We start from the raw sequence: 19,226 nt of genomic DNA, 5'->3' as shown, positions 1-19,226 counted from the left end.
TAAAACCTTTACACTCAAAAAAGTAATGCAAGCACTTTTCCTGGACTGCGATGGCATGTTCTGGCTAGGTTTTGGATGTGACCTATGTCTTCCGAAACACCTCTTTCTTTAGGGTTGGGGGAAGGAATTGCAAAATATATGCTGCATGAACTTCCTCCTCTCTGAACATTCAATACAATGTGACTCTACCTCTGACTCGATTCCTTCATCCTTCTGGATACGTGCATTGTATCTTGGTGCTGCCATTTTGGATACTGTAAACCTGGTTTTCCAGGCTCTCATATAGATTGCTCCTGTCTTGGGTAAAAGCACTTTTTTACTCTACTGTTCTGAATGAGCACTCAGTTAGTGTCATAGAGTTCTAATTTGGGTTTCACAATATGTTGCTGCTTTTCTGCAACCACTTTCATTATGTGTATATACAATGGATAATTTGCCTGGTTTTCAAATTCATTCCTTTTGATTCTGAAGGTGCCTTCAATGGTAATTTGATTTAATTAATGTTTTAATGTATAACATCGATACATTTTTTATTTTACTCGGGTGAACCATCTTTAACGAGCATATTATCAGACCTACCTCTCTCTGTCTTCATCTCGCTCTCGCGCCCTCCGTTTGTCCAACTATTCCTGCCTTTCGCAGGCTCACTTAAAAGTCACAGAAAAAAACAGATATCTTGTCTGGGGGCTGCGTTTATTTAGAAAACACAACAATTTGAAAGAAGAAAGAACAGTATTTAAGTGTACTTACATTGTAAACTGGCTCTTTTTACAATTATACAATGTTTATTTCTAACAATGACTTCAAGTATATATTGTAGGCATAATAAGTTATAACTTTCTTACTGAGCTAGGTGCCTTATAAAACCCTAGACTAACCACTTAAATATTTTTTTATTAAAGTTAATTAGAGGATGTACAACCATTTACACTCCTATTTCCCTCTTTCGCAAACACTCCTATGAGAAGGAGAGAGAGGCAAATAGCATCAATGATGGTTCCAGCATGCTTTGCATAAAATAGAATGTGCTACTGGGAACATAAGAACGACCACACATCATACACCACACCACACAACACATGCCTTCCATAAAGGGCATTGGGTTTGGGTCATTTCATTTTTTACAACCCACCCATGTACATTAAAAGGTTTGTAACATTGAATCATATATAACCATTCTGACAGCCTCAGGACTTGGTGTTAGGATAGAATGGCTGCAAACATCAGTATTGGGGGAGCAATTGTAAGTTTGTGGCCATTTTAGTAAGGAAAGGCTGGACTTGTAATTGTATCACTCGCTAGTGTAATACTATGGCGCATGGTGTGTAGGAACAAAGATATCAGAATGGCTGCCAATGACATTCATAAAATCATCACTAGCTCTGTTATTTACGGAGTGGTTAGAATGTCTATGGTGTTATTTGGAAGCTATGTTCAGGACTATCACATTGCTACAGGGTAGCTAGCAGGTCTTCAATATACCATCTCTTGGTACATTTGGTTTGTAATTCATACCTGAAACTCACCCTCACCAAGGCAGAATTCCTTCTGCTAACCAAAAAAGAAAAAACAGCCTAACATCCAGACCTAGCTCTCCTGTATGGACCTCAAATGCTTCAAACTGCAGTTAACTACCTGTGCCATTTATCTTGGGTTCGACATCGACAGACACCTCTCCTTCTAGGAGCACATAGCAATGATGACACAAACAGATTGGTATCAACTTTCCCTTCTGTGGAAAGCAAGCATGGCATCCCAGGAAACAACTTCTGATCTGTGCCCTTCTAAAAGACCTTTAGGTGACCGTCCTGGTGCCCGTGAGATATTTCCTACATGCTGCAACACGACTTATCAAGGGATTTAGCAAACTCAACCACATCAGCCTGACCCTCATCAAACTACAGTTGCTCCGGCTGCAAGCACAGATCAACTTAAAATCCTGCTGAATTATCCACAACGTCCTCGTTCAAGTCCCCATACTACCTTTCTGACAAGCCCTGCATCTTCAGAGGCCTACGTTCCACCAGAAGTAAGGACATGAGCAGACTTGAACTCCACTGCTGCAGCAAGTAAAGAACCATAACGCAGGTCTTCTTTGTCTATGCTGCATAATCTGTAACCTCTTCCTCTTCAACCCAAGAAATGCTCCTTTGCTTATATATTTCAGGAAGGCACACAAGACTCTACTCTTCAAGACATTGCTCCACCTTATCAAACAGGTTATGGGACTGGGTGTTCTGCACCCCCTGTTTCCTACCTTAGTTGCTTTTTGGTGCTTTACTGGCAAATTTCCCATCCACCATCTGCCTCTACTGTTGTTATATACCACTCCTTGTATCTGTGCTTCCCTCACTGTGTACTTACCCCTATCCCCTGTTAAGTGCTCCACTGCTTTTGAAGCTAGCTCTGTGCTCAATCGATTCCCTAATAATAATATTAATGATAAAATATTAATTTAGCTTATTAAGAATGCTTGCACGTGGATGCTTCTTGACAAACAGGTAGAAGGCATACCATGTGTTTCATAGTGTAAATTAAGTGCAGTTGCACTGTGAGCAACCAGAGACGTGTTTCGCTCTGGAACTCTACCAGACCTCTACAAATCCAAAACCAATAGTGCCACAGAGAGCAAACTGAGTGTAGTTGCATGCAGTTGTGCTTAAAGAGGTGGACAATTAATAATTCGTAAGGAGTTGCCTGTCCTTGTTCAACAGGCTCCATATCAATATAGATCTTACCATTATGGTATTTGCTGATTACAGGCTGTCGAATTAACATGTGTCATAGGTAACATCTATAAAATGTACAACTGATGTAGCAGGACCTCTGCCTCTTGCAATCTGGTAAACAATACGTTGGTCCCATGTCTTCCCCATCAAATAAAGGAGTAGACAATGGCAAATACAGAGAAAGTTATTGAAGGTAATTCCACCATGCGCCCAGGCCCCTCTAAGAAATCAGCTATAAAAAGATTACAGCCGACTATTGTAATAGGGGTCCAATGAAAGAGGACGCGCAGGAGCCTGTGCCAGGAAAATCAATAAGCCAGATAAGGAACTAGAAAGTAAGAATGGTTTGCCCTGGGATACACAAAGAGATTCCAGGAGCTTGAAACCATCCCCCAAAAATAGGAAACCATCTAAGGGTCATGCTTCCTTTGGCTTGCTACCTGATACTCCTACTATCTTTACAGATCTTCTAATGGACCCGTCTCTTGACTTTTGCATTACATCAAATACGGAGAGCAATATGTCCACAAATATTGAGGTTCTGAAATTAAGTGAAGACACCAACTTGGGTCCAGCATCAATATCGCCTCTAAATATGGTAATTAACTATATTGTAAAATTCTATGATAATATACATGTAGAGGTTAAATACCATCCTACTTTGCTCAATATGATTACATCAGCCCTGAACTGTGTAAAATCCTGCAGGCGTGAAATAGCCTTGTGAGACGGAGAGGTAATACATCAAAAGGAAAGGACAAACAGAATAGTGTGCTCCCTAATAAGTCATCTGAGGGATCCCAACCATGCATTGAAAATTCATCTCTTAACCCTATAAATACAGAGAGGACAAATGTGGACAACGAAATGATGTAGTGCGCTAGAAAGTGAACTAACACCCGACCTCAAGGAAAGAAGACCAAAAAGAAAAAAAGAAAAAAGGGCAAAACATATAAATCATCTAGGAAATGTCTTTGTGCAATATTTCTGAAAGAAAAATAGCAAAATGATGTCTCCAATAAGGATACAAGGCAAATTAAAATCACGTAATGTGTTCCAAATAAAGCAAGGAATTTTAAGAAAAAGAACAAGGACTCACCTCCTGTTGAGGCGAACGAAGTAGAGGTTAACATGGAGAGGCAGCCAAGTTCATATCTTGTGGCGAAAAAAAGATCATAGAGCCACAACTTAAAACATATACTGGTATACAAATGGAGTCGGCTATTGTGAGCCTACTCTCCCCACTTCAATTTGAGAAGGTTGCTCTAGGAAGAAGAAATGACCAGAGATTGGCAACACAATCTCGGGACTGGGCAGACAAGCAAGATGTAATGATTGCTAATATAGCTAGTCAGGGGCATTCTACACAGGCTAACCTCTATATCATCCTCTTAATAAAGATCAACTGCAGGGGGGCAATCATCCCTTTTTAATAGATCAACTGGGTAAGCCCTTATGCATGATATTCCGAGATTAAGACTAATTATATCTAAAGATATCATTCTCATTGAATTCATAGACATAACATGCACTGATATTGTCACCATGGAAACACAATGCAAGATTGTGCTTGGCATGATCTTACCTGAAACGGAGTCATTTCGATCGACTGACTATGACCTAACATTGTACAATGACGACCATAGGTCATGATTTATATATACAATGCCACAGTGAAAACACGGCTTCAGAGAGATATGTTTGACTTGAACATTACATGCCAGGAGGGTCCTGGTCTCATGGAAGAAGTCACAGGGACCAATGAGTCCCCTACGCAAATGGATGTGCATAGTTCGGATTGGTCTTGGCTAGCCTCTGTTCTATTGAATTCAAAGAGCATTATAAGAGCATTAAATAACTACCTGTAGTAAGATTGGCCGTTTAAAACCATATCGTGGAATACAAGGGGGCATTGCCAATTGTTAACAGACTCCAAATTATGTGTCCTATTGACCGAAGTACTCAATTGTTATGTTATAGGAGGCTTGGTTGTGAGACACTTCAATTTTGCATGGTTACTCAACAATTTTTCCAACTGGCAACAAGAGGCACTGTAGGAATACCCTCTGGTGGGCTCCTGGTTGCCATCAAGAATCTGTGTGGTTTTACCATTGAAAAGATACACCCAAACAGTGATGGTATTTCAGCAATTAATGTTGTTGCCAGTTTAAGATTTGATCTTTAATTAATAATATCTATTGGAATCCTGTAAAGCATTTATTTAAAGATTGCTTAAGGGAATTGCATATTGTATAGGAAGAACGCGTCATTATTACCAAGAATGTTCTGATTGCTGGTCATTTTAATTCATATTGCCCCAATGTAGCTGTTGAAGAGGATGAAGTTGCATACGTGTGTGCAAGAAGTAAGCATCTCAATGGATCAGAGTGGGCCTCTGTATTTTGAATGATTGGTGTTTCATTAAGCGTAATGAATGCGTCTATGGGGAACTGCATAGGTATCCAACAGGGGACAGTCGTCCTTATGTATTGACGATGACTATACTATGCCTGATCTTTTCCACAAATGTTAAGCCATTAAAATAGAGGAAACAAATTGGAGTCAATGTAATATGCCAATTGCTGAGTTTGCAATTAAAGGTAAAGAAATTAATTTGAATTGTCCAAGCGAGTTGATAGTAAATGCAGCAGAGAATAGAGTGACCTGAAACAATAAAAACGTTGATACATTTAATCAACTAATTGCAGAAGCTTACTGCAATATTACTTTTGAATGGAAGAGCATAGCCTATTCTCCTAACCTAATGGCAGTGTTTCTTAGAGATAAGGTAGGACCCTGGATTGGATTGCTGAACATAACTGCCCAATCACTATTACCTCTATAATGCCTCAGCTATGGTCCGACCACTATATGGTATCCTTCACCCTAGAAGCCACCACACCCATGAATAATAGCATCCTAGCCCCCACTGTACCCACTAGAAATTTAAAAAAAACATTACCACTGAGAATCTTATGCCCCTCATTCTCCCTACCTTAAACGCCATCTCTGATCAGTCTGACCCAGCCTCCATGGTAGACAAATACAATGAAGTGATGCTTGCCTCCCTCGATACTATCGCACCTCTGAAAATTAGGAAGAGCAAACCCTGTCAACACCTAAATACCTGGTTCACATCCCTACTGAAAGACATCAGACAAAAGAAGTGCCTCAGCGAGAAAACCTGGAGATCAGACCCCTGAGACACTAATAAAAATAACCTGAAGAAACTAGCTACCCTTTACAAAAAAGAAATCATCCATGCGAAATAAACATCCTACAACACCCGCATCACCCAAGCCAAATCCAACACCAAAGATTGTTCGCCATCCTAAAAGAGGTAGAATCCCCCATCCAAGCTCCCGACTCCTGCCTCAAGGATAAGAATTGGTGCACAAGCATACAAAACGCCCTAGCCAACAAGATAACAATGCTTCAGACTATGATCAACAGCAAAGAAGCCTCCATAACTGCCCCAAATATTGCCACCTCCAAGGCTAACATGAATTCACTACCAACTCTGAAATCCACCCTTTCCCCACCCTCACTAGACATCCCATCTTCTACTTTCTTAAAGTCTCCACTAAAGAATTCGAGAAAGTCAGACTCACTCTCAAACCTTCCAACTGCCAGGGCGACACATGTCCAGCCCAAATCATAAAAGACGCCACCCGTGAACTGTCACCTTTCATCACTAAACTCATAACGCTTCTTTCATGTCAGGCACAATACCCAACAACCTGAAACATTCCTGGGTCCTCCCCCTCCTCAAAAAGCAAACCCTGGACCCCTCCATCCCAACAAATTACCGCCCCATAACCACTGTACTGTTCTTATTGAAAATCGTAGACAAAGTAGCTTATCTACAAATTAAGCACCACCTGGAACTTAACCATCTCCTAGGAGTTCGACAGTCCAGCTTCAGACCACAGCACGGGACGGAGACTGCACTCCTAGACCTCAAAGCCCAAATAGATACACTAAGAGATAAAGGCTCAACATCACTCCTACTACTCCTCGACCTCTCTGCCGCATTCGATTTGGTAGACCATCCAATACTCTGCATTCACCTGGTCACGGTAGCCCGCTTCTCCCATGAAGCTGTCGCATGGATCCAGTCCTTCTTAGACAATAGGACAATGCGAGTCTTCTCTCATCTAGCAGCTGCAGACCCTGCACCCATTTCATGCGGCGTACCCCAAGGATCATGCGTATCCCCTACCCTTTACAATATTTTCACGATGATCTAGACTGTCTAGGTATCACCTACACTAATTATACAGATGATACACAGATCCTCATCCCGTTGACGGGAGATTGTGACAAGGATTTGGCCTTTGTGAATAGAATCTACCTCATCATCCAGGCATGGATGGCTTCTCACAGTCTATGCATGAATGATGACAAAACGGAACTCCTCATCCTAGGCACCCCCTCCAACATCAAAAATCTAGGCCCTAACTATGACTCCTTCATAATTGACAACAATATCATTACGGTGGCCAAAGTAGTCAAAACCCTGGGCTTCTACATAGACTCTATGCTTTCCTTCGGTAAACAAGTGAGTGCCATGGCCTCAGCCACCTCCTACACCTGCAAGTTAATTAGAGCAGCCAAGCCTTTCCTCTCTCCTTGTAACTGCGTCACACTAGCAAGAGCACTAATCCTGTCGAAACTTGATTTTTGCAATGCCCTCTACATAGGCAGCAACAAACAAATCACCGACAAAATACAGACACTTCAAAACAACACCCTGAGAGCCGCCCTAAACTTCCCTAAAAATGCCCACATCTCAGACCTCAGGAGATCTACTAACTGGCTATCTACAAAAGACAAAATCCTCCTTAAAACAGCTTCCCTTACACATAAATGCCTTAACCAAGCAGCCCGGCAATATCTTATAGACAGATTCACTAGACAAACAGCCTCTCGCCCCTTAAGAAAAGCCAACTCTAACCTTTTACTAGTACCCAGATTCAAACTCACTAAATCTGGGGGAAGTAGCTTTGCTGTCAAAACAGCACAATATTGGAACTCCCTTCCTCCTGCCCTAAGGGAAGATCTCCCCTACCGGCAATTCAGATCTAATCTGATCCAACGGCTAAAAGAACATGATACCTAACCTCACCTTACTGACATCTAGGATCTCATGTATATTCTATATACCTGTTCTGCCTTACTTATATGTTACCTCTGTCTTATTGTAAAGACACTGTATATACTTTGTGACTCCTGACTTCACATGCCTACAGCATTGTAACCGTAGCTGTACCCCTATGTTTAAATCTGTAACCTGTAACCTAAGTTGAACAATCCTCTTATTGCCTTCGCGCCCCTGGGTCTGGTGCGCTATATAAATAAATAAACAAATAAACAAACAAACACACAAACAAACAAGAACAGGAGCTTGGGAGCCAATAGTATTAAAAGGATATCGTCACACGCTTGTGTATTTCACACAATGCTACAGCAAAAAAAGTGAGCAGAAATAAAAAATATAAAAAGGAGTTTAGTAGAGGGGTCGGTTGAAGCAAGGTTGATACAGAAAACTCGTCATAAGTCTGATCTGCTACAGCAGGATAGCGAGGGGATGCTAAAGGTATTAATGGCCAAACAAGACTCAAACGGTTGCCTCCTGCTTGACAGGGGTGTATAGAAAAGAACTAGCTTGGGTGGCAGGCTAATCCTATCTCTAATAATGTATGGGTTCAGCATTATAGCCAACTTTATGCTAGTTCCACCATCCCCAATTGTGCGGTATAGGATTTAACAAATTACAGATGGGACCTAAGATTTCTACCATCATGTAGACACTGACTTTCGAGTAAATGCTGTAAGGACAATTTATTTGTACGCCTGACAATATCTTTCAAATGAGACCTTAGAAATACAAATGTGTCCATTAATAACATAGATATTGACGATGTTAGGACCTTCATTGGAGGCCATCTTGAAAATGTCATCAGTACTGCACACCATGCACCAAAGAATGACCCGTTCATAGTATTCATCTATGTCTAGTTGCCGATGACACAAAACCAGTGGCATCGTCTACTCACCAGAAGTGCCACAGAGCCTTTTTCCTACATATGCTTCTGTACTTCCCATGATCAGTTCCACATGCACAGACATACTACGAGAATGAACATGAAAACTGCATTGCTGTCATTTTTGCATATGCAAAGTATGTCCAGCACTTGTGCAATTCATAAAATGCACAACATACATGTTTGGATACTTGTACTTTGCGGGCTTTTTGCCATGTACATTCTATTGCTTTTCAAGGCACAAGTATGATAGCTTCCAATGCAATTCCTTTATGAAGTACACCCCATCATGTATTTATAAACGTTAGTTATTTTACTGTTATCCTATTTGGCAACTTCATTTAATTTCATCTGTCCCTTGTAGGAGAGATTAAAATTGAGATAGTTTTTTTCAAATGTATCTAAATTCTATGTCAGGCAAGATTAGCACTTCTAATGAGCTGGCCACCCAAACATATACCCCTAGAATACTGAGCACTGGTGCAGGAGCTGAACTTCAGCCTGTATTTAATAAAGAGGAAAATGCAAACATATATATACTGACAATACATGTCAAAGATAGTCATTTAAAAAAAAAACTAAATGGCAATGGGGCGGTCCACCTTTTGTTTCACTTCTGTGCAAAAGGTCCCTCAATGCAATTTTCACCTTTTCCACCATGTAGTGGAATAGTGGAAAACAGGCACAATCTGCTTTACACCTTACTTTTCCATTACGTTTGTGGAAAAGTGTAAATTCCTCAAGCAATGAACTATTGCAGTAGGTATTTACAATGAATTGCTACCGAACTCATCTGCTTTTGTCAGGTGGTAAGGTCAGACGGATTCCACAGGGATTAACTGGTTTTCCACCAGCATGAACCTACCGGGCAGTTTTGACAACAGGACAGCGAAGCGAAAGCGGACACGTTAGGTCTGCTCTGCCCTCCACCTCTGCCTACTAAATAAAGGAAAATCCTACTGTCTGGAAAAAGTGGTGGTAAAAGTTTATCGCCACTTTTCCCAGTTTGTGGCACCCAGAAAATGTCCCGTAGTAAGCTGATGTAAATCTGGGTAATGGTAGAGGGGTATAGGTTCACTGGTGTAATTCAAAGATAACACTAGTCAAGGGAAGAGCAATTTCATATGAACTCCAAAGTAAATAAGGCTATGCAGGTCACCAAATGCTGCATTCTTCCTGAGTCACAAAAGGGATCCAAAAGGGGTTAATTGAATGAAATGAGCCAGAAGCAGGGGATTGATTGACACAAGGGATCCAGAAAGGGTTAATTTAATGAGACGAGCCAGAAGCAGGGGGGTTTGCATTTTTCCTGATTGAAACAAGGGATCCAGAAAGGGTTCATTGAATGAGATGAGCCAGAAGCAGCGGGGTTGTGCATTTTTACTGATTGACACAAGGGATCCAGAAAGGGTTAATTTAATGGGATGAGCAAGAAGCAGGGGGTTGTGCATTTTTCCTGATTGACACAGGGGATCCAAAAAGGGTTCATTTAATGAGATGAGCCAGAAGCAGGGGGGTTGTGCATTCTTCCTGATTCACAAAAGGGATCCAAAAATGGTTAATTTAATGAGAAGAGCCAGAAGCAGGGGGTTGTGCATTTTTCCTGATTGACACAAGGGATCCAGGAAGGGGTAATTGAATGAGATGAGGCAGAAGCAGGGGGTTGTGCATTATTCCTGATTGAGGGTTGATTTAATGAGATGAGCAAGGGTCAGGAGGATTGGACTCATCTACATAAGCAGCATCACACCTATGGATTGAGAATTGAGATCATTAAAGGGTATGACAATACTGCAAATGGTAAAGACTTCTATTGCACCTATCTTTTTACCTGTCCCCCATTGCACAGAGAGGCTTTTAGGCAACTTAGAACTATGCAGAAAGTTGTGTCATGCATGTCTTTTCACAAAACCTGTTAGAAAGAATAGAGTACCTAGAGTATGAAATCAACTCTGACCTGCTATTTTGTTCCACAGCACATTACGCAAAGGACTCGTTCATATGCCTGGCTAACAACGGCAAGTGCCACTTTAGACCATGCCTGGATTCTGAAGACACCACCGGGAGCTGCGGTTATGGGAATGAAAACTGCTGCGTACCGAATCCATTGGGCACCCAATGAGGCTGAAGTCATCCAAGAGGACCAGGATAACAGCGTGCAGACCAAAGGAAAACATTCATCAGAAATGTGCCCAATCAATGAAGCATGTATACAGATATTGATTTCAAATTGAAAAACCTGCTTGACAGGGGTGTTGCTAGGTCTGGAAAAGATCCGGGGCTATGCTAATGTCGGGACTGTCCGGACTTGGGGCTAGGTAGCCTTTTGGTTGTAATCCCTGAGATTCTACCTGGGGCTTCAACCAAAAGACCCTGGGGCTATAGCTCCCTAAAGCCCCCCCCCCTAGCAACGCCTCTGCTGCTTGATAGTCCTGTATTTTAGTAAATAATCAATCTCCTAGCTTGCTATGTTCCACGAGTCACATATTCCAAGCCCTGGATTTCTTGGCCAATGTTGATGTAATTAATTTAATTGCCCTGTTCTTTTACAACTATCCTAGGCACCAGCACCTTTGCTTATGTGGAACAAAGGACAAAGCACACAGAGTAAATGGACAACATTCTTCTAACTTATACAATACATATTGGTTAAACATGGGGAAAATGATAATGTATGCTTGTTTATGTCAGGAGAGCATCATATGTTACAGAGAAATCAGTTGCTTTAGTAATGGCCAAATCAAATGTTAGTGGAACTGCCCACGATTGCAATCCCAGCTGACCATTTACAAAGTACACCTCTAAAACTGTTTCCCCCATGAGCTCTCCCAATGCAGATAACTCACAACATGCATAAATTGAATTATGTTGCATCTTAAAGGTAAGACGGGTGCCTTGAACCACAGGCAGGTGCTTCATTTAATCTTGCCTATCAACAGAGGGGGATTTACAGAACAGGTCCAAAGCAGATGGGCCTCATTACGAGTAGGGGGCAGTGGTAGAACATTGGCCGTTATGGGATTACTGCCAATTATACTGCTGCACCATACTCCGAGTTTGGCCTTGGAGTAGATAAAATACCGCCACACCATGCTGGAGATAAAATCCTCCAACTTTATGCCAGAAAATCCACTATGGACTCAAAAAATAAATGGGCAGAAACTCTGCTTACCAGCACGTGTAATCCGGCTGTAAATCCACCTGAACAAGTGACAGTAACAGTACATCCCTTTGCCAGTATTCCGGCAGATTAGTCAATGTAAGGTCAGATGCTCTGTTAATTTCCCAAAATTAGTTATAAAAATTCTGGAAAGATGTCGAGAGGTTCAAGAAGTGAGCCAAATATAGTTTTAAAATCTTTTTGTACAAAACTTGAGATCCAGTGTAAACACTGACATACATCACTGCCCTGTGATTATATTTATTTGAACCTATTCTGTTGCTACTAAATAGCGGATGTGAGCCTAGGTACAGAGCTCTGTTATTTCCCCTCTAGATGTGTGCCATAATTGCCACACATGCACACATGCATACATGCTAGAGTTCCAGATGTAGAATATCGGGTTAGGACGAAATTACCTAAATAGAAAAGTCCTACCACCGAAAGTCCGACCCCCATTTATTCGCATATGTATATGTGGGGGTGGGTAAAGTTATTAAAAATGTATAGGTGTAAGGTGGGGGGGGGCTCCCCCCACATATATACATATACATATATATATACGAAAAAATTGAAAAAAAAGAAAAGAAAAAAAAAACGGACTTTTGGTGGTCAGATTTTGCAACTCAGCAATTTCACACAGATCCAGAATATCTATTGATATGTGTTGGACTAAAATGCAGAATTCGGGAAATGTGTATCAGACTCTACTTATAACCAAACACAAGGGCAAGGAACATATAAACTTTAGTTTGCAGTCTGTGCATCTTGATCAGGTGAGTATGAGAGTACAGCACCTCGATTCTCAAGTGAGAAGATCAGGAGACCCTCACTTTCCTGTCAGTCATGAAAATGGAATTTCCACCAACAAGTGACGTAGGTTTAGCAGTGGACGAGCCAGATCAACCAATCAAAAGGCTGGGTATTGAAGATTGTCCAGCAATGGGAGAGGCCACTCTTAGGAAAAAATACAGTGATCAAAGAGAGCGCGCCTGCCCTTACTTGATAGTAAGTGATCCTAAAGCGCATAGAAATAAGTTACCGTTCCAATCATCCTTTGTAGGCGTGTACTAAGGCCATAAGCATCAACCATGTAGAATAGGTTTATAATGCTGACAGCCCTCTTTGTGAACAATGTTTGCGTTTACTGACAATAAAGGAAACCAAAAATATGGACACATGTACTACGGTGTAGAGGTGACATGTAACCGACATTAGCCAAACCCAACGAGCAATTGAGAGGCCTCAAGATACACCACTGTCTATGGAAGATGACTACTTCGTAATACCCGAAGCCGCAACTAAGGTGCATTTATTCTATCAAACACTGCAGCTGTTTAAATAATAGACGGTACTATTCTATACCTAAAAAGTACCGAATTTTTGAAAAACAAAAGAATTTGTGAAACAATGTTAAGTTGAATTGTGTTAATAAAATGATACAAAGGGGAAAATTACTAGGACAAATTTTAGCTATTTCAGTTTAGTGTTGCTTCATTAATAATTTTGAGCATTCGTACTCCATTTGTAATAGCTTCTCGTAGCAAATGACCCTGCTCCATTGCTAGCAAGGCATTTGAGTGAGAATCAGCCCTATACATTGTGATCTGTGGCCACAGTGTACCATTTGAAGTAGAAAAGCAGTGATCTGGCCTTTTCAAGTAAGGAGGATGAGATTAGACAAATAGGAATGAAACCAAGACACCATTGTGTATAACAGGGGCCAGATTACTGAAATTTTGCACCGGTGCAAGTGCTAAGTTTGCACAATATTAGCATTAGTGCAAAGTTTGCCCTATTTTTAAAAATACTGGGACACATTAAAAATAGGGCATACTTTGCCCTAGTGCTTATACCGTGCAAACATTGCACTTGCACCGGTGCAAAGGTTCAGTAATGTTGCCCCAGATGTTTCAAGGGCACGTCCAGAGCAAATTTCTGTCTTTTTCCAACAATCGCTGAAAAGGCACACACATGCATAATTACCACATTTTGTGAAATATACATGTGATTACTTGTAAAATGCATGTTTGCTAATAGCTCTAGTTTCATCTCTACCAAATTATACAGATTCAGGACCAAATGTGGCTGTAGGTAATAAAGAATATTGTCTTTGTCATATTTAAACTGTTACTTTTAAAAAAGTTAAAAGAAACAGAGATTTTCCACAATGTCATCTATATCAAAGTATGAATATTGTGTGTACACACACACACACACACACACACACACACACACACACACACACACACACCATTGTGTTCTCTGGAGAACATACAATATAATGAATTACTGACACTGTTTCTGGGAATTTACTGGTAGACATTTCTGTTTCAAAGGAGGTCCAGAGTTTTTTTATTTTTACATTTTTATTTATTGCAGAATAAAGCAAATCATCAACTATGCATAGAGTACAAACTAAGGCAAAAGATCAAATGCTTCAAACGCACAGGCATCACTTGCCAGTTTTGTTCTGGTCTCATACTAAAGCGACAAGGCCGGAGCTATGAGGGCCTATTGAGAAGTTTGTGAGGAATTAAGTGTAGAGAATGTATTGCTTTACCGTTCAGGCAAAGTAGTTGCTTGAGCGGGATTGCGAGACATATTGGTGGACATTGCACATATGGGGCATATTGGGGTAGCTAAAACGGAGCGTGTATTGAGAGCAGATTATTGGCTACCAGGTTTTGACAGGATGGTAGAGAGGAGGTTGGATTTTTGTTATGAATGTGAAAAAACTGGGAAAGGAGTATGTCCATGAACAAGGCTAATGGTGTGTTCAGAGGAGCCATACACAGATGTCACAATGGACGTCCTGGGCCCTGTGGATGTCATGGAGATGGTTAGTATATTGCGGTGTGGTAGATTTGTTATCTCGTTGGGCTGATACAACGTTTGTCAGGGAGGCTAGAGAAGAAATCATCGTGAAATGTCTTGAGGATGTATTTAAAAGGGAAGGATACGATATCGACGGATAATGGAATGCAATTTTGCACAAGGGTGATAGAAGAGTATTTTAGGACCTCTGGAAATAAGCAAAAGAGGAAGTCTTCATATCACCCTGAGAATATTGGAGTGGTGGAGAGAGTATATAGAAGCATGATGGATGCCATAAGGATGGCTGGAGCATGTGGACAGGGAAGGAAAGAAAGTGTGAAGGAGAGGGTAAAGGGGTTGAAAATGTTGGCGCATTCTGCAACAGGCGATGTTCCTTTAAAGCTAATGAGAGGAAGAAAGGGAAATACATACGTGTGTTCGGCATGGTTGGGGCGTCCAAAGGTTGCGAAAGAGGATCTGGCGGGGTGAGGAGAAAGTGTATGCTACCCAAGGAAAAAAACAAAAGAGGAATTTGATACAAACAGAAGTATGAAGGAAGTGAAATTGAGGAAGGGAGATTGTGTAAGGATAAAGGAAGGAGTTTTGAGGAGAAAAAGAGATGTATTGTACAGTGATCCCGTGCAAGTGGAAAGAGTATGTACATTGACTGTATAAGTAAACTGTGGAATTTGGGAAGAGTGCTAAAGGTATGAGGGCCTTGGCCGTAAGTGAGTTTAAGTCACAAGAAAATAAAGAAAGGAGGTGTCTGGTGTAAATGTGCATATACCTGTGCGTGGAGAGGTGGCATGTGACAGCAAGTGTAGAGTGTTGTGTGCATGGGTGTTCAGTGTGTGAGCGTTCCAATGGTGATTGAAGGAGAGTGGAGGAAAGGAAGGAGGAGCTGGTCTGAGGCGCTCTTCACGTAACTTGCATATTGAACCATGTACAAATAAACCTCACATACATTGCCTGTAATGGGCTTTACTACAGATATCATCTGAGACATTTTGAATTTCAGGGAGAAGCCCATCTTGTGTAGTAAATGGCAGGCACAGTTTAGGTGCTCCATGGCTTGCTCCTGCAAGCAGAACCTGATCAACCATTCATCCAGGTAAGGCGATATATGGATCTCCCCCTTCTTAGACTGGCTGCCACAACTGACAAAAATTTGGTGAAGACCCTCAGGGTGGAGGTGAGCCTGAACGGCAGGACCTGAAACTGATATTGGGAGCTGCTGATCATGAACCTCTGCCACTTTTTGTGCTTGGGATGTATCGGCACATGGAAGTAAGTGTCCTAGAGGTTGAGTGACACCAACCAAGCCTAATGTTCAAGAGTTTGGAGGACCTGTTACCATCTTGAATTAGTCTTGTTCAAGTGCCTCAGGTCCAAGATGTGTTGCAGTCCCCAGTCCTTCTTCAGTACCAAGTAGTAGTAGGGGTACCAACCTTGGTTCCTATTCACATGAGGCACCAGTTCTATTGTACTTTATTCCAGTAGAGTAGCAAACTTATGCTGGAGCAGTGTATCTGGGTACTGGGGGAAAGGCTAGAAGGCAAATGATGAAAGAACGGCAGTACCCTTGAGTGACTACCTGCCTTACCCACGTAGCCATAGTAATGTTGTACCATTCTACAAAAAACGCATCTGCCGTCCCCCCACCAGAGTGTTATGTGAGCAATACTCAGAGAGGTTTTGCTGCAGCTGCTCTTCCTGACGGGACAGTGGTAGAGGAAGCTTTTGAAGCTTTACTCACTGCAGGTTTTGCACTTCTCTTTTGTTGATCTTGTCTTCCAGGTTTAAGGCGTAGACTGAGTGGCTTGCTGTTGAACAGCAGCTTCCAAAGACTTTCTCCTCTGGTTTAGAAGCATGCGTTTTTTCTAGACTTTCATCAGCCTTGGGTCCAAAATGATTGAACCCCTCAATGGGCACGTCTCACAATTTTGTTTGTACATCTGGTGCAAACCCAGATTTTCTGAACCAGGAGAATCTTCTCCACATTGAGCTCATGCCCATTGCCCTACCATGATAATCAGAAACCTCTAGGCCAGACTGAAGAGTTTAGCAAATTGCCTCCTTCCTGCATGCAATAACATTTAGGTAGCCCTCCCTTCTTTCCCCTCCTTGGATATGCTCTGCTGCTTCTTTAACCACAGCCTGCTAAGTGTGGGTGTACTTCCCTATAGCACATTAAGCATTAACTGCTTTCAACGCCCTGCTGCCTCAGGCACAATTCCTTTGGGATAAAGCATTGACCTTCTTGGCATCTCTATCTGGGGGTAAGGAATGGATGGCAGCAGAGCTCTCCTTTGAGATGGCTGACTGACCAGCCAAACTCTCTGGACTAGGATGCCTTGACAAGAATTCAGGGTCTGTGAATGATGGTTTGGATTTCTTGGCGAGGTTACCAAATATTGCTGGTGCCGGGTAGGGGGTCTGCCATAGCTCTAATTTGGGGTCTCTTAGGGCTGCATGAAATGGAAGTACTGGGTCTTTCAGCAATCCCTTATGTAAGATATCAGTCAAGTCATATTTTGCGACATTCTTGAGTGGAGGAACCCAATTCTGTGATTGACCTGTAGGCAGCCTTAGGGTGAGCATGGGGACTCTGCTGAGAAAAATCCACCTCCTTAGAAGTGTTAAGCCCACTTGCGTCCTGAAGTCAGCTGCTAGGTTTTGATTCCTTTCATCTTCCAAGAAAAACTCTTGAGGGTTGTAAAATGTTAACTACTTGAAGCCAAATGGAATGTAATTTCTACTCTTCGTCAAAAAATCCCTCTGAAAGAGGACATGAACTCTTTCCTCAACTTTGTTTCATATGTCATAGTGGAAGGGGTTTCAACATTGATACTAACAGACCCTTTAGAGGGGGCACCAGTGCGGGGTCAAAGATTGTTGAGGCATTTGTGGCCATCAACAATATTGGTGCCTTCTCAAACCCTATCAGGATTGACTTCACACCCTGGCTTGTCGGCACATGGTATGATTCTCTGCTGGGGGCACTGACGGTTTGTTAGGCATGGCTGGCATCGTTTTCTTTTTTGCTTTCTGCTGTTAAGTGGAGGGCTAGGGGTCTGATTTTTTTAAAAACCTTCCTAATTTTTAGATGAAATTCCTCAGATTTTTCTACCAGAGCAGATTGTTGCAGGTCAGAAGAAGGACAGAGACTGACATCTTCTGTTGAAGGACTTTAACAAAAACTTTTTTCTTCTGGCTGGGCCAGTTGTAAGGATTTTTAAATAAACTCTTGATTTTCTTTTTCACTCGATAGTTACATGGACGAGTTTGAATGTTCCAATAATGATTCTCACTTGTATTTACTTCTTTGACCTGAATGTTCCAGTAATAATTCACCTCTGTTTCCACTTCTTTACTGGGATCAGTATGAGGGTTCCAATAACGATTCTCACTTCTCTCCACCTCTTTATTGTCACTGGGATGAGTATGAGGGTACCAGTAACGATTCTCACTTCTCTCCACCTCTTTATTGTCACTGGGATGAGTGTGAGGGTACCAGTAATGATTCTCACTTCTCTCCACCTCTTTATTGTCACTGGGATGAGTATGAGGGTACCAGTAATGATTCTCACTTCTCTCCACCTCTTTATTGTCACTGGGATGAGTGTGAGGGTACCAGTAATGATTCTCACTTCTCTCCACCTCTTTATTGTCACTGGGATGAGTGTGAGGTTATCAGTAATGATTCTCACTTCTCTCTGTCTCTTTATTATTACTGGGACGAGTATGATTACAATGCTTGTCATGTTCGTTATCCCTCCAGGGTCTCCCGCCTTCTCTGTTAACTCTCTCACTTGCGGTTAGCATCACTGGGCCTGCAATCAGGAGGGGATGCTTTCGTCCGTTTCGTCAGGTTGGCTTCTGGCCTTTTGGCCTCTCTCTCTCTCTCTTTCTCGGTACCCATTCCGTGTTGTGAACAGCTTTGTGGTCTCTGTGTCGTTATTGGACTTAACAGTCCACTGACTATTGGACACACCGCCACTTACAACTCGGCAAGCTGCCGGGGTTTTCCTTCCCTGAGCTCATCTTACTTCAGGCTTTTCTTGTGTCACCTTCACTCACCAGCTTGCTTCCACGCTTGCAAGCTACACGTCCCAGTCTGATTCAGCTTTCCACGCACAGTTGATTAAAATGTCCCGGGCTTCTTCCTCTGACAGGATTTCTCCTCCTCCATTTATCACACATAGCTGGACCTTCCTCGGCAGAGCATCCAGGTCTCTCTGTTGTCTGAGTACTTTGCATTACTCGGGCAATCTCCTTCTTCACATTATTTGTATTTTCTTATTGTTGACCGCCCCCCAGGCTCTGTCTTGTTTTTTTCAGAAGCCTTTTCTGACTTAGTTGCTGATCTTTGGCTAAAATACACTTTTTGTTTATTGTTGGTGATTTTAACTGTTGGTCGGATGTTTCTATTGATCTTCAGGCAAACAAGCCTTGTCGTTATTAGCAGATTTT

The 19,226-nt window shown here is 41.8% G+C and overlaps 1 long non-coding RNA gene across 1 annotated transcript in view; it reads left to right on the top strand.

The window, feature by feature from the left end:
* Positions 1-13,390, top strand: part of LOC138453158 (uncharacterized) — a 53,838-nt gene extending 40,448 nt beyond the window's left edge. Inside the window, exon 2 of the long non-coding RNA XR_011260370.1 lies at positions 10,753-13,390. This is a non-coding gene — a long non-coding RNA (uncharacterized lncRNA). The remainder of the gene's footprint in view (positions 1-10,752) is intronic.
* Positions 13,391-19,226: the final 5,836 nt, after the last annotated feature.

This window comes from Ambystoma mexicanum, chromosome 4p, assembly GCF_040938575.1.
Source record: "Ambystoma mexicanum isolate Mex_15411 chromosome 4p, UKY_AmexF1_1, whole genome shotgun sequence".
Lineage (NCBI taxonomy): Eukaryota > Metazoa > Chordata > Amphibia > Caudata > Ambystomatidae > Ambystoma > Ambystoma mexicanum.
This window is presented reverse-complemented; position numbering and strand designations above follow the sequence as displayed.